The following is a 16,941-nucleotide window of genomic DNA, read 5'->3' on the forward strand; positions in this document are numbered from 1 at the left end:
CCCTCTGGCGGCGGTTTAGTCAGTTCAAATAGCTATTGCTATAGCCTTGATTTGCTAGGCTGCTCTTATTTTGAGTTTACAGAATTTAACATGTCACTGGCATTAATATAGCCTGTCCTAGGAGCAAATTGCCTGTCCAAAATGATGGGTGGATGGGTGGTTAGCTAAAATCCTGCTTCAGGTTCCACATAAAGGCCCTAGAACATTTCCTTACATTTTGTTATAAACCCTCCTGTACATTTTCAATGAAACTCACCTTTTTTTGAAGTCTCTCATCTTACTCTTATGTCACTACTTATGCAATAGGCTTTGACAGACAGACACACAGACAGACGGATACACTCACAAACTAATAGTTTCATTAATAATTAAAAAGAAAGTACAACATACCTCTCTAAATAGCAAGACCTCTGTGTGAAAACCTTAGTGCAAGTTCTGAAATATACAAAAAAAGATCTTTGGTAAACACATGTGGTATATTTAAGTCCATATTCAAAAGGATTGAAATTCATTTGACTTTAGATGTCTGTATTAATGCTATTTTTATCAATTTATATGGATAACTGAATGCAATTATGTGTATATGAATAGTTATATTAAAATGTTTTCTCTATATTTTGCAAACTATTATATATGCATAAATATAATAATTACTGCAGACTTCAAAATCCAGATGATATAACATAACATTTGTATACATCCATTATTCAAATACTGGATATTCAAATATATGTGATTTGAATTTGGACTTTACCAAATGTTTCATATTTTGATCATTTCATAATTTAATCAAAATGCCATATAGTCATCTGAACCAACTTTTAATATCAAAAACTAGATTTTCAACAGAAGATATCAAAAACATCAATTAACATACAAAATGTTGTAAATCACCCATGTAAAAGCGCTTACAAATATGCAAATAACACCCTACTTAATATGCGGCACAGGTACGTAATTTAATTAAAACGCACCTATTTTATTGATGTCAAACCGAGTTGATTTATTGTGACAAAGATGGAAATTTTTGGGGCAAATTTGAATTGTGCAACATCAGCGCCTACAGCATTCTAATCTGTTTTAAGTATGATAACAATAGCTGCCCTGTGAACATTTTGCAATTTGTACACAGTATATTGTACCCATCTTCACATGGCAGTCATTGGCGTCAAGGGGAGACGTGCCCCCCCCCCCACCTTTCAGCAAAATGGCTTCTTTTTTATTCTTTTCACCCACTTTTTGACAATTCAGACCGATTGTCCCCCACCACGTTTCAAGCTTGGTGCTAATGATGGCAGTTACACATGGCAGCTATTGCATTTACCCACTTCTGGCACTGAGCAATCAAAATGTTCACACAATGGTTATGCTAGGACCTCATACCGACTGCTTAGTGCCAGAAGTGGGTAATTGCAAATAGCTGCCCTGTGAACATTTGGCAATTTACACACAGTATATGTACTCATCTAACACATGTTAGCTTCACATGGCAGCTATTTTACTAACCCACTCCTGGCACTGAGCAGATGACTTACATGCTCATCCATCAGTACACAGCTCTTTAACCCCAACATGTTTGTACACTTATAAAAATGAGCTTTGAATATTTTCGGTACAAAAACTCATACTTCACAACTTGAGGTCAAATTTTCAGTTATCAGAGTTGAATGGTGGTTATGAACTATGCCATTGGTTCATGAGGCTAATTTTGGCCCATAGTGTTATTGGAAAGTTTTTGTGTTTCTTTGTATTGAGTTACTGAACATACTGATGTGTTATCAGGTTTAAATCTTTTCTACATGCAACTTTTCAATCACTGTCAGCTATTTATTATTTGCAACTTTTGGATTCACATAAATCCACAATATACTGTTCTTTTAAGGATTTTTATAAATATTACTCTCTAAATGTAAAAGAGTGAAAATTTCACTCGGAACTTGGAGTGATTTCATTCTCACTCTATTCGAGCGGTTAGTCATTCTTTTAGAGTGAAAAAAAGCTTCTACTCGGTCAATCTAGATTCACTCCTTACAGAGTGATCCAAAATTACCGCTCAATTTCAGAGTGAAATCAGAATCACTCTTTGCGGAGTGAATCCACAGTTCGTACAGCCAATCAGAAAGCCGGATTTTCGCATGAAAAAATTGTGATTATTCATTCGGCGAATTAATCGTTATCAGTAGTCAGGAATGGGCGAGGCAGTTTGGCGAAGAAATAGCCAATATTTTCGTCGGTAAGTATACTTTGAACTATTTTATTTATATGTTGAATCATTGCAGATTGTAATCGACAACTAAAATCTGATGTTACTATCTCAAAGGTGATAATTGTACCCATGAAGCTTCTTCATTTGTTGAACACATTGATTCACATTGTCCGTCCGGCATTACGGTGGCACACTCATGGACTGCTATGCATACCTGGTACATGTATTACTTCATAAACCTGTAAATGATTGAGTGTACTTGTGTAATAATTGTAATGTTTGTTATACTGCGTCAGCCTTTTAATTGTTAGTATGTACCCGATCACATCTCCGAGTCCGATGCACTAGTCATGCTATACATACCAGTAGCCACAGGATCACATGCAGCAAGGCCAGGCCATACCTAGCTAGGCTTAGGCCATAGGGCCAGGCATGTTATCTCTGACCAGTCTCTAATTTATCATGTTTATATACTGCAGCATGTTATATCTGCATGTGTGATGCCAAAAGTCACAGAGGACTATAGGCCTCTATGTCTGACCAGTCTCCAAAAGGCTTTACTATAGTACAGCACGTCTACCTGCATGTGTGATGCTAGGCCTTAGTCCTACATCACTAAGCTTTTAAGCATGCCAAAATTACCATTTTAACCTTAATTAACAAGTAAAAATACTTATTGTGTTGTAATTCCTTTGCTCACAAAAATACATGAATGAATGAACATTTTGTGCCTATTTCTGTGATTATTTTTTGTCAGTCTCATTCACTTCTTTATTTCAGAGCTATTAACTCAAAAACAGTGGTTTTCCACTCCTCTTTGGAGCTGTATGAGTGACCACTCCTTTTGGAGTGAAATTCACTCTCCCTAAAGAGTGATTTTATTCACTCTTTTTTTTTCGAGTGAATTTCCTCACTCTGTTTGAAGAGTGAATTTCACTCTAAAAGGAGTGGTCACTCATACAGCTCCAAGGAGGAGTGGAAAAACCACTCTTTTTGAGCTGTTTTTCACTCTTTCACATTTAGAGAGTACTAAAACATTCAAGCCAAGGAGAATCATACCATTGAGAAACATACTCTCTAAATGTAAAAGAGTGAAAAACTTACTCCCCGAAAGAGTGATTCACTTATAAAACCACTCAAAAATGAGTGAAATGGTTTTTTAAACTTTAAAACCACTCAAAAAAGAGTGAAAACTACTCTAAAAGAGTGAATTTCAACTCGTTCAAGGAGTTAAATGAAGGACAACACATTTTTAGAGTGGTTTTCACTCTTTTTTGAGTGGTTTTAAAGTTAAAAAACACATTTCACTCCTTTTTGAGTGGTCTTATAAGTGAATCACTCTTTTCGGGAGTGAGTTTTTCACTCTTTTACATTTAGAGAGTACATATATTTCATAGGTAATCTCTATAGAATACAAAATCAGAATTCCGCTCTCCCCATGGCAAATTTTGAGATGGACAAATGAACCACGAGAGTACTCAGTCCTTCAAAGATTGTTTTTTTGTTTTTGCTGCTTATTTTTGGCTAGATATCTCAATTTCATTCTTGCCGACTTTGGTCTGATTGGGTGTCATATTTATGTGGCTATTACAAAGAACAAAAAAAATCAGTGGCAAAGAGACAAAAAAACAGTGGTTTTTTTCACAGCAGAAAAAAACATACGCAAAAACAGCACCACCGTGGGCTATATACAGGCCCATAAATCAACTTAACTGACTTCAAGTGAACTGCGTAAGTTGACACACCAGCCAATAGCAATATCTTCCCTCACATCAATCCACATATTCAATGTGCGATAACATACTTCATTTTCCCATTTACTACATGTACTATGTTATCATGCTACATTAGCTCTGCACATGCAAGTTGACTTCAGTATGAAAATAGAAATATCAAAATTTGTTTCATTAAATTCTATGACTGCATAATTCAGAATAGGCATGTAAGGCTATTCTAGTTGAAATCCATACACCCCCTGTGGAAGACATGACTTAAGTCTTCCACACAGGCAGTGTGAATTTCAAATGGGGTATACCTGAATGGATGACTCTATTTGAAAATCTACACCCCATGTGTGGAAGATTAAGGTCATATCTTCCATAGGGGGTATGGATTTCAACTGGAATAGCCCAAAGCATTTGAATAATGTGCAAAATATGGCTGATAACCTGTGGTTCTTATGATCCCAAAATACCACAATCAAAAAATATATTTTTGTATGATAAGCTTTATGATGGCTCTCTGTTTTCAATAAATTGAAACCCTATCAAAACTTTTGCAGGATATATCTAGGCATTATTCAATGCTCACAACCTCATGAATATACGCCATAGGCCTAAACTTATTTATTTGGCAAAACACGACCGATACACTCAAATGTACCACAAACACAAATTTTAACCAACAACATAAAAAACAAACCATACTATACATACTTCATACTCATGTTTTAGTACTCTTTGTATGCAAAACTAAATTCAAAATATCTTTATAAAATGTCGCAATTTTCTGAATCTTTATAAACTAAAATTTCATGATCTCGAAGACATGATGAAATCATCAATCTGTCAAATGCCAGCCAGCGCACATTAACAAACCACCACATTTGTCATCATTACTTGCTGCGACTTTTAGATGTCAAATCATTTACCTTATATTCTTATGACTTTACCTCTACGGTAGTGAGTTAATTTCACGTTGGTGAATTTCAATGGTTCTTAATACGCTGAATTTCTAACGGTGTCTGGCGATTCATGAATAGTGCCAGTCTGGAGATGATAAGAAAGCGTTTGTATTCGCATTTCCTTTCCGCCTCATTCATGATATGCCTGCTTGTAGTTCTGCATCACATGACTGATGCACTTGCTTTCAAATATCTTGATGCATGAACTACTGTATATGACCTAATTTAGCGCCCTTAATTAGCACCCCTACAGCTGTAGTCCAATTTATTGTGCACATATATGCATGCTACAAAATATCTCCCAAATATGTGACCCGCTCTGATGAAACCCGCCATAAGTCGCACTTAGCCTTTTTGAGATACGGCAAGTCTAGCATTTTCTGAGCCCAACCAAGTCCTTTAATAACACATGTGTCATTTTTCAACTTTAAAGCCAACTTTAAAGCCATTTGCCTTTTTTTATGTGTCGCCCCCCCCCCCCCCTTCCCGTTGAAAGACCGTAGAATGAGGACCACATGTCCCAGAAACATAATTTTGGTATCAAATGAAAGCTGAAGACCTATACTAATTGATGACATCAAAAACTAAATTTTCAAAATTAGTGACTTATGTCTGGTTTTGTGGGAGCAGGTCACATATATGGCATTATTTTTAAATGAAAATGTTCCAAATATGACCCAAAAAAGCCCCATTGAGAAGATTAAAGTCCCCTTCGCAAACAATTGCTAGCCATTTTTCCATGAAACGTCCACTGTATAAAAGTCCAGCACATCCTGTGATGATTATATCCTGGCTTATAAATGAGCCTGAAAGAGCTAGAAAGAGGCTGAAGTTACAGCGAGAGCTAGTGAAAGAAAACGAGAGAGAGTGAGAGAGATGTGTACAAAGATAGAGACATATAGAAGAGGGTGAAAGAGAGAGAAAGGAGGCAGAGAGAGAGGCTGAAGTTAGAGTCGATCTTGAAAGAGAGCGAACTACAGCGAGAGAGAGAGAGATGTATACAAGAATATAGACATAAAGAAGAGGGTGAAAGAGAGAGACAGAAAGGAGACAAAGAGAGAGAGAGAGCAAACGAGAAATTGAGCGAGAGAGATGTATACACCAATCCGAGAAGCGTTTACTGTATTTGGCCCTCTATTGACGGCAACACAGATGTACCAGAGCGGGAGATTTAATTCGTAATTCAATACTCATGATTGTGTATTGAATATCACTGTTGTGTACAATTCCGGGTACAATTCTGTATAGCACACAATAAATAATGGATGGAACCCCCGACCTCGGGACACCGCAGTTTTACATCGGGGACACCGCAGTAATGGCGAAGTCGGATAGGTGTATACAATGATATAGACATAAAGAAGAGGGTGAAAGAGAGTGAAAGAAGGATGCAGAGAGAGAGAGAGCAAGCGAGAACAAGAGCGAGAGATTAGGAAAGAGGCTGAAGTTACAGAGTGCTAAAAATTGAGCGAGAGAGATGTATATGATAGAGACATAAAGAAGAGGGTGAAAGAGAGAGATGTGTACAAAGATAGAGACATAATAAGTCGGTGAAATAGAGAGAAAGGAGACAGAGAGAGAGAGAGACTAGAGAAAGGGAGATGAGGTACTCACATTATGTATGCAGACAGCATGTGAGACTGTATAATACCTGTACCTCGCCCATCCCAACATTTATTGCTTTGACTGTCCTGCGGCAGAATCTAGGTGTTGTTTACGCAGTTTTTGACTGCCGACAAATTTTAGAATTTAAATATCTTTTTGAAAAATTACCATAACACTAACAGCTGAAAGTTAACAAAAACAATTAAAAAGTGTTATTTCTCGATAGATATGGTATCAATTTTCTTTTTATCTCATTTTCCATCTCCTCATCTGTTTATTCCATTTTAGATTTTGTTTCACTTTCAAGTGCTGTTTTAGTGTCAATTTTGAAGATGAGCAAATTGGTCCATTCGAGTTAAAATCCATACACCCCCAATGGAAGATATGATCATAATCTCCCACACAGGGGGTGAAGATATTGAATGGATTCTCCCATTCAGGTAAACCATTCACAAATATGCACAAAAAGACCTTATATCTACTGTATCTACAAGATCCTGGCAGCCAGAATCCGAGGGTGTTGTGTTCCACAAGGGGCAACTGCCCCATTTGCCACCATGAGCAATCCGACTCTTGTGATGTTTTTACAACATCACAATCATTTTTTAGGGGTACTACACCCCTGCCCAATTTATGCCTATTTTTTACATTTTTCTCAAAAATTATAGAGCATTGGTGACAAGTAAGATATGTATATTATAGGGGCAAGGACTACAACTACTACACTGGAAATTTTATTTCAGCACAGACAACAGTTGTGGAGTTACAGTCAAAAATGAGGGAAAACCAATATTTGATCAATAAATCAATAACTACTTGCCTTGAGTTGCTGAATTTTCAGTGCAGTAGTTATAGTCCTTGCCTCTATAATATACCTATATCTTACTTGTCACCAATGCACTATAATTTTTGAGAAAAATGTAAAAATAGGCACAAAATTGGGCAGGGGTGTTAAGTACCCCCTTAAAAAAATGATTGTGATGTTGTAAAAACATCACAAGAGTCGGATTGCTCATGGGGTGGCAAATGGGGCAGTTGCCCCCTTGTGAAACACCCCCTTGTGGAACACCCCCCCCCCCCGGATTCTGGCTGCCAGGATCTTGTAGATACAGTAGATATAAGGTCACAAAAATAAGCAAAAAATTGGCTAGGGGTGTAGTACCCCCTTAAATGTATCTCTCACTAAGAACTGTGTGACAAGAAGAAGTCAGTATTGAGATTGAGATATTGAAAACAACAAACTGATTGCGTCCTTGCCCGTCATCGTTGCCACAAAAGTTCAGCGCAGGATAAAGAGTTTATAAAAACAAAATTGTTTGAACGTCCTTGCCATCTTTGAGAGAGAATCATGGGATTTGTTCAAATTTGTCTCTCATTCATGCATTCATTACAGGAGGCACATGTTGATCTACGGCGCCGATACAATGAAATGTTTTCTGACTTGTCACTTGCAAAAGAGGTCATTTATGATATTTTCATCCTTGCTACTGTACTCTCTTAAAACCAAAGATTGCCAAATCAATCTTAAAGATTGTGTTGAGGGAAAAGTCTAAAATTAGATTGAAAATGCAATGGAATTTAGTTTGAATTTTCAATCTTTAAGACTGATTTTTCAATCTTAATTTGGACTTTTCCCTCACCCCAATCTTTCCATTTAAGAGAGTATCATGAAGGCTACACAGTTTACAACTGGGCTAATCCAGTTAAAATCCACCCCCCCCCCTGTGGAAGACATTACCAAAATTTTCCACTAGTCATGTTCACTTTTCAATATCGTATATCACCAGCAAAATTTATCGCGATAATGAGGGAAGCTTAAAAAACGTTTTATTTGTCCAAGTTTCTGTTCCGAAAAAATTGTGAAAATATTGTTAAATGTGCTTTTATTTGACTTATTTTATGTCAAGTTTCGCTAAAAAACATGTTGGCAGTGATTGATATCAAGTTGAAATGCCTCATAGCTGTGGCGGATTTCGAATAAATTTGTGAAGACAAATTTTTCCCATCAAAATATTGTGGCCTGTCTATCGCGATCGCGATAATGAAAATTTATCACGATAGACGATAATAAAATAATCATGAACATGATGCCTATCTCCCACACAGGGAGTATGATAGAGTATGGGGCCTGTGTGGAAGATTAAGGTTGTGTCTTCCACAGAGGGTGTATGGATTTCAACAGGAATAGTTCATTACTTTCATTTTGCCACCTGATGAAGATGTTTAAGTATTTTGTAAATAATTTCAAAAATCATTAAAAGTTTTCAGGCAAGGATCATCCCATTGTCATACAACAACTACTAAGGTCATGAAGGTCATCAAAGTCATCATTACTTGAAGAAGACAGTCTTCATGTCCGCAGGACAAAAATTCATGCAATTTCAACAACATGTAACATTCATGAATCGTCTCCAATATAAGCTTAAATATAAACATGATTTTTGACATAAACTTTTACCAAATTTATTACATTTCTTCTTTCTTTTTTAACGAAAATGTTCACTTTTTGCGTAATTCAACAGCGGGGAATTCAACACCGCAGGGCTCAGCACATCCTTGCATATGTCTATAACATAACAGTCTATGAAAATACAAAATGTTCTTGCTTCATACTAGAATTTATAGAAATATTCTCGCCACAGGTCAAAGTATATAAATAGCATACAGGCACTAAATATGCAATTCCATTTAAAACCCACACACCCCCTTTTGAAGATTTCATTCCCCTGCATATCCAAGTTGCACCTTATGGTCAATCCAGCTGGAAATATTTGCTAGTTTATGTAAAATTCAGGGATGAAAACATTAGCACTAAAATAATTTCCTGAAACTGCTTTAACATTTCCTGAAAATGTCTATTTCCCTATACTTTGTATAGGGAAGATCCAAGCAAAATTTCCTGAAGATTTACATTACTGAAAATCATACAATTTTGTTCAGAATTCCAAAATCTTTCTTTTTTTCTTTCTTTCTTTTTTATGCTCTTTTAAAACATATACCATTTTTATTACAGATAAGAGATCATGTTGAATATTCCCAATTATGGACAGATGTAACTTTTAAAATGGCCTCTTTTTTACATAATGAACCATTGTGACCAACCTCAAAGATGTGTGACACTATAAATTGGTCAAGATTTGACATTTTTACATTTCATAAAATTTACGATTTGAAATTACTTGGTACTCTTAGGTTGGCAAACATGAGTAAGATCCAATCTTTCCCCAGAGAAGTCTCTACCAGAGGACTGAGCCTTCGGAACAGAATTCCAAAATCTTCCACACTTTATCCACTTTTTGTTAGGGATGAAAATATTTGGATTTGGCTTGAATACCAAATTCTTCCCCAGTGGGGTTGTGTTTTTCAAATAAAACAGCCCCATTCAACAGGTAAAAGCAGTTTAATGTTATTCCATTTTAACATAAATACAACTATACACCCACATACACTCTGCATTACAAATAAACAGCTTCATTGCAATTCAACATGACTGAGTTAAATCTACGCTCTTCGCTATACTTTGTTAAACTCATATTAAAGGGATGCGGTCTATTTTTTTCATGTTCTGTTTCTTTCTTACATTCAAGCCTACCATTGATATAATGTTTTCAAATGTTGAGTTATATTGATACAGCTGTTTTGATACTAAAGAGTGCACAATGCTTTAGCTTAGCAGCTGTACTATTGTGTTTTCATTTGATAGTGCTTTCAAATTTTCAAATATTTTCATTTGATAGTTTTGAAATGATGTTATTTTGCTTAAAGAAGAAAACACTTCTTATTTAGTTTTTATCTCTTTTCCTTCTTTCTCTTCCTAAAAGCCACTTCAAAAATTATAAATATTGCCAGATAGATGGTAACATCATCTAGAATGACCTTGAAAAGTTGTCAACCAGAAGTGTTTGCATCAGATCAAGTACCCAGTATCAGTACCTATCATCCTTACATCTACCGGTATTACCCGGCTATTAGAGACGAATAGTAAAAACAAACCAATTATACTCAAACATTTCAAGAATAAACAGATATATAACGAAGAAAATAATAAGACGCATACACTGGAACTTGATCAAGAATGCATTAACCAAGATATATTCACTTAGGTGCATTAGTTTTAAAATGAGAACATTAAGCTCATTTTTTGCACATGACAGGAAATTATTCCCCAATTGATATCAGTAGTGGGCTATTCCAATTGAAATCCATACACCCCCTATGGAAGATATGACCTTAATCTTCCACACAAGTGTGAATTCTAAAAGGGGTTACCTGAATGGGTGACTCCATTTGAAATCTAAATCCCTTGTATCCTGGGGTACTCAATAGAAATTTTTTTGTTGCCCATTTTCTCCCAAGACCCTGTATTTTTCTTGTTTTCCACCCTAAATCCAAATTTTGCTCCTAAGACCCATTTTGTGGAAAAATTCCTACTGTTTTTGCAACTCAAGCCCCAATTTTTATAACCTTTTCCCCCGAAAGAACTCATTTTAGGATCTTTCCTCGAAAGGTTACATTTGTGAAGGTTTAATAAAAATTAAATTGGAATATAAAACTGATCAATTGAGCGCAGTTGAACAGTTTTTCTTCGAAAGACCTCATTTTTTAGCATCTGACCTCAAAAGACCCCCAATCTTTTATAGCATCTATCCCAAAAGACCCCCATTTTGTAGCAAGTGTCCCAGAAAGATCCTATTATGTTGAAAGTGGTGACCGCACATGCATTGGAGTGTCCCTCCCCGACACTCTGTGAGAGATTAAGATCATGTCTTCCATAAGGGGTGTAAGGATTTCAACTGGAACAGCCCCAATAGAACAACCATCAATTTGTTATCATTATTATGACTTGTTGTGGTTATTATTTCACTACAAAATACTCTGATTTGGCAATTTTGAAATCGATCAATAAGAACAACATGAACAGGAAAGAAATAACATTAAGCAACCTTTGTATAAATACTCCACGCAGTAGCAAGAAATGTTGCACTGTGCCCAGGGTGTTAAGGAGCCAAGTATGAATAATATTCACATTGCACATTACGAAAAATAGTGTTATATCAGCAGTGCGGTTGTGTTTATGCAAGATTGATGTAACTTCTCTTTAGCTGGTGTAACCTTCTTGAACTCTAAAACTTGAGAAAGATTAGAAATTTGATCATGAGAAATGAAATCGAAAGAAAAAAGGGAGAAAGAAACAGACTCAGAGTGAGAGTCACTTTTTTTTCTAAATTGTCTAACCGTGGATAAAATAGTCATCAAAATGGATTCTGTATCATCCTTTCTATTTTAAATCAAAGGCTCAGATCTAGTAATCAGATGGTTTTTGATTTCTAAAGGAGGAGGATGCGATCAACAGCCTTATCTCCACACACCGCCGCTTTTTATCCATCAAATTATACATTTTTGGATCGGATGAAAGCCAATATTTTTTCATTGATCCTGTGAAATGGCCAAAAGGCATTTTGTTTGCATTTTATAGCACAATTCACCGTAGAAGTAGTGATGTAACAGGATTAAATACCATAGAGATGGATCTACACTATTTTTGAATGTATTGCCCTGCACTAGATGTTACACCATTCCTCGGCATTGCACACAGATTATCAACGAACAGGGATAAAGATCTGGATAACAATTCTATAGAAATTTCACATCATGCTCTTCACTCGCACCTGTAAGATTTTAAGTGCCTTTGAAAAGAGTGGTATCATGTTCAATCTATGATTACAGACATACTACACATGTGATAAGTGCAGTTTGTTTATAGTGCAGGGCAATACATTCAAAAATAGTGTAGAACCATCACGATGGTAATTAATCCTGCAACATCACTACTTCTACAGGAAATTACTACTTTTTTGTTTATCTATAACACTCGACTGAAGCCGGGCTAATCCCAATAGTCCTCGGAGGCTACTAAATTTAAGGGATGTCATCCAGATAAGATGGGACAAGGATATGGGAAGAGGTCCGATTTTAGATGCAGGAGGAAAACTGGAGCACCCGGAGAAAAACCTGCAAGGACGAGCATGGATCGGCAACCAAACTCACATGTGGGACCGCGGGGAATTGAACCCCAGCCACAGCGGTGAGAAACGAGTGAGAAGACCACTACACTAACCCGTTTCAAAATAGTTTCCGTTCCTGGTTTTATTAGAATGAGTCACAAGGCAGCCATGTTTGATGCGACTGTCTTACGTGTACACAAAGATTTATGCATAAGGTGTATACAATGTGATAAGATCAGATTGAAAGACTGTGAAAACCAATGACACGGGTCAAGAAATGTTACGTACAGCACACACGCCTGCCGACCCACCCGACAGCAGCAGTCCACGCATATGTTGTAGTTTACGGTCCACCGGCAAAAACATTTAATGCTCATTGCACAATTCATTCCACAACTCCTTTTATGTAAATGTATGGTTCATTGAAGAGAAGATATTGTACCCTTCCCAGAATCCTTTGCAACATGATGCATCACCTCATTTCCTCAAATAACACTCCAATTACTTTGCACAGGTTCCCTTTGTTTTCATTTTGAGAATAGACTTGCTATAACATGGGTCGATAGTAAGAAATAAACATGTTTTGCAAGATCTGGATATGCTCTGTTGTACAGGTACAATTTGTGATATCATCGACCCATGATAGCAAATCAGAACGGAAAATTGAAATGGAAGAAATGCATTATGGGAAGACATCTTCTTTAGGTTCATTGCATGTTGTTTGACTAACAAACAAGAAATTCTTAACATGTTGTTATGAGTTTTTTTTTTTTTTGTATCTATTGTTGACTTTTACCAAAAATAATTATTGCTTGCGAAAGAACTACTGAACCAATACTAGGCATGTTTTCACTCATTTGAATGCATTTTAGGTGTAGATTTCATGGTCATAAAATAGTGAAATTTTTATATTTTTATATATATTTTTTTAAATTGGGATAAAAAATACCAGCTGTCTAACTTGTGATAGTAAATGGTTAAATAAAACACTCCAATTGTGGTAATTTTTACAGGTCTAATTTTTCACATTTTACTGATTTTGAATTACTTCACTTATATTTAAATTCATGATTGAGTTTTTTTACATAGCTAGAATGGTTGACTGCAGATCTGTCGGATAACGCTTTTTCAATGGGAAATGAACTTTGCTTCTTGGATGATGTCACAATGAGGAAGGGATAGGGTTAGGGTTAGAGGGTTAGGGTTAGAGGGTTAGGGTTAGGGTTAGGGCTCCGTACATTTAAAAGTGTGTTGCAACGGATCTGCACTCGACCAGCCTCATACATAACAGAACAAATTGAACTCAGTTTTATTTTCACAGTACCTGCTGTTGAGTGTACAAAGAGTGAAAATAATGTTCGGCAAAATCTTTCATTTTACAGTAGTAATGTATTCTTGTCATGAAACTGAAGTTGACCAACCTCTATGATTAGTAAACCACTGAAGTGTTACTAATGTTAAAATTAGTTGTTTTCGTCAATAAAATTAGTTGATTTGAGCAAGAATTGGACAATGCGCTTACTCTACACAAAGCCTGGTGTATTTTTATGTTGGTATCATTTGCGGATAACCACTAATCACTCTCAAACGTTAATGATTGGGAAAAGAATGACGGGATGGGAAAAATAAAACAATTGCTTATCATGGTTATAGTTCAGATTTCTTAGTTTTAGTATAATGTTTTGTTGTTTTTTAACAAAAATGTGTAAATGTCTATCATCAACAGTTTACACAGTCAGCCATCATATAAATGTGATCTAAAACTTATTAAGTGTAACAGTAAGTGTACCCTTCATGCCAGAGGGCGTGAGATGAAACAGCCAAATCCCGCGATCCCGGCAAAAAAACAACCAATGCGATGAAGCGATCTATTGCGAGTGACATCATGTCGACTGACCGAATCTATCAGATTGGTAATAAGATTTTTAGTTTAAGTATATACAATGTTTTGTTATTTTTAACAAAAATGTGTAAATGTCTATCATCAACAGTTTACACAGTCAGCCATCATATAAATGTGATTTAAAATTTACTTACTAAGTGTAACAGTAGTTGTGTTCAGACGGTGCCTTATCATCGATGGTTACTAATCATCGATGGTAACTTTTAATCCCTTAATCAACGACAAGCGTTCACACGGCGGCTATTACCTTCGACAATTGCAATATTTATCAACAAGCCAGCACTTGCTCGTTGATAAAAAAACGGAAGTGGACCGTATAATTCGGGAAAATATTAAATGAAACATTGATGCTCTACGATGTTGAATTAAATTTCGTTGGCATGGTTGGTGAAAATTCATAGGCCTAATCATGTAGGCCTACTGCTAATAAAAATATGGTAGAAAAATATTCATGATGAATATACATAATTTATTTCATGCTAAATATTTAACGTATTTTATTTAGCCATGAAATAAATAAATAATAATAAAAACAAGCGCGGATGAATCCACCAGTGCAGCTAAAAATAAATCGGCTCCAAGACTCACGGTGGCTTCATTATTTTTTATAGTGAAAAAGATTTTTTTTTTTTTTTTTTGTTGATGTCGTTACCAGCTCATTAAAAGAAATATTATTTGAAATTAAACTGTGAAAGATAAAATTCTGAGACCACTTTTTTTCTTGTGCGCAACAATATACTGAATCCTTAGGTCGAACTGCCGGGAGTTCCCCCAATGGCGCGTAATGTGACACGAGAACGAAGGACAACACCATGCCAGAGGGCGTGAGATGGATAAGCCAAATCCCAGCAAAAAAAACAACCAATGCGATGAAGCGATCTATTAGGGGGGATGATTTTGAAAAAATGGACTTGGGAGGCGGATTTTGACAAATTGGACTTAAAAAAAAAAAAAATTTAAACCAAAAAGGCATTAACAAACCTCAATTTTTTCACTCACTAAGCTCGCAAATGGGACTTTTTTGGCCTTTGGCAATGGGGGGGCATCTGCCCTCCTCTTTCCCCCCAGTTACGGGCCTGGATTCATTTTATATAAAGTTAGCTTTTAGTGCACTAGCGAGTCACCATCGCAACTCTCTCCGAGTAGATGCGCTAGACATCTTCTTCTTAATCTCCCCAACCCTGTTGACGACTCCTTCACGTTACTTCAACATCCTGTCAAGGACCACTCAATGTTCATTGCTAAATTATCAGCAGAAAATATCATACTTGAACAACATCCGTTTGTCATGTATTCCTGCTTCACTGGATTTGGATTTTAGTACATGACTTGGGACAAAATTGATGAACAACTTTTTAGTATAATTCTCAAAATTCTTTGTTTTTAGCATGAAAATTGATGAAAAATACCTTACTGATATGGTTTTAATCTCAAATGAAAGCAAAAATATACTATTTTTATTAATTTTCACATGTAGCCTTTATGGACAGTGCTAGCTCAGGACAACATGTCAGTAAATGCGGGTATACCACAGACAGGGATATAAATGAGCAAACATATCCATCTCCTGAAAATTCATCTGGTCCTTGGACAGTGGCTGTGAGCTTGAGTTGAATATTGGGGGGGGTAATCTCTGGGAATACACTGCAGGGTATCACCCCCTACTAAAAAGTTTTTTGGCTCATTTTATGATGAATTATCATCATCCAATTCCAGAATTTGTCTTTTTTGGGAGGGGAGGGGGCAAATTTCTGGAATTCCAGGAATTTTCGAAAGATTTACATCCCTGCACAGACAATTAAAAATAAAAGAAACAACATATTCTGTTACAATATCTGTTTATATACACATACGTCATACAATGTCTATAGATTCATAAAATATGCCTCAAACGATCCCTCCTCAGTATTCATTTGAGTTTATTGTCACAGATAATGTAAATTTATCATCAGATTTAGATGTAATCTCCCCGGACATCAACAGGGTATAACCAAGCATTAACTCAAGGCCATTTTCAAAGTGTTTATCTTCCTTGATTTTTACTTATATTGATAACCATTTCATCTTTAACAGCTATAAAATTTTAAGGTCTCCTGAGAGTTCAAATGAACACAATTTCAATTTTTCTTTTGGCAAAATACTATCATAGACACAGCCTCAAGCAAAATATATACAAAATGAAACTTTTGAATCATAACATGTTTATCTGTATGAAATTTACTACTTTTATTTGGATCACCCTTGGTAAAAGCATTGAATTGTAAATCTCAACATTTAATAGGCAATTCTTTACTATTCATTTGGGCCACCCTGTATAACAATTGTATCACTTTGACAGCTTTCAGTAACATAGCATTTGGCCATCATTGTCTGATCCCCTCCAGGCACATGAATTAATCTGTTGATATAAGCTTATATACAAGTCATTGAACTGATTCTCAAGCTATGATGCTATTATAATATCTGTCTGCTCAGGTTCAACACTAATCCTATGAGCCAATTAAAGCACTGTATGTCTACGCCTGTACTGACTTCATCC

The 16,941-nt window shown here is 36.0% G+C and overlaps 1 protein-coding gene across 1 annotated transcript in view; it reads right to left on the minus strand.

The window, feature by feature from the left end:
- LOC140143876 (muscleblind-like protein 1) overlaps window positions 1–16,941 on the minus strand; it is a 485,567-nt gene that overhangs the window by 282,781 nt on the left and 185,845 nt on the right. The window contains exon 5 of the mRNA XM_072165702.1: window positions 391–435. The gene's annotated coding sequence lies outside the window, so the exon portion shown is untranslated. The remainder of the gene's footprint in view (window positions 1–390; window positions 436–16,941) is intronic.

Source organism: Amphiura filiformis, unplaced genomic scaffold (genome assembly GCF_039555335.1).
Source record: "Amphiura filiformis unplaced genomic scaffold, Afil_fr2py scaffold_31, whole genome shotgun sequence".
Taxonomy (NCBI): Eukaryota; Metazoa; Echinodermata; class Ophiuroidea; order Amphilepidida; family Amphiuridae; genus Amphiura; species Amphiura filiformis.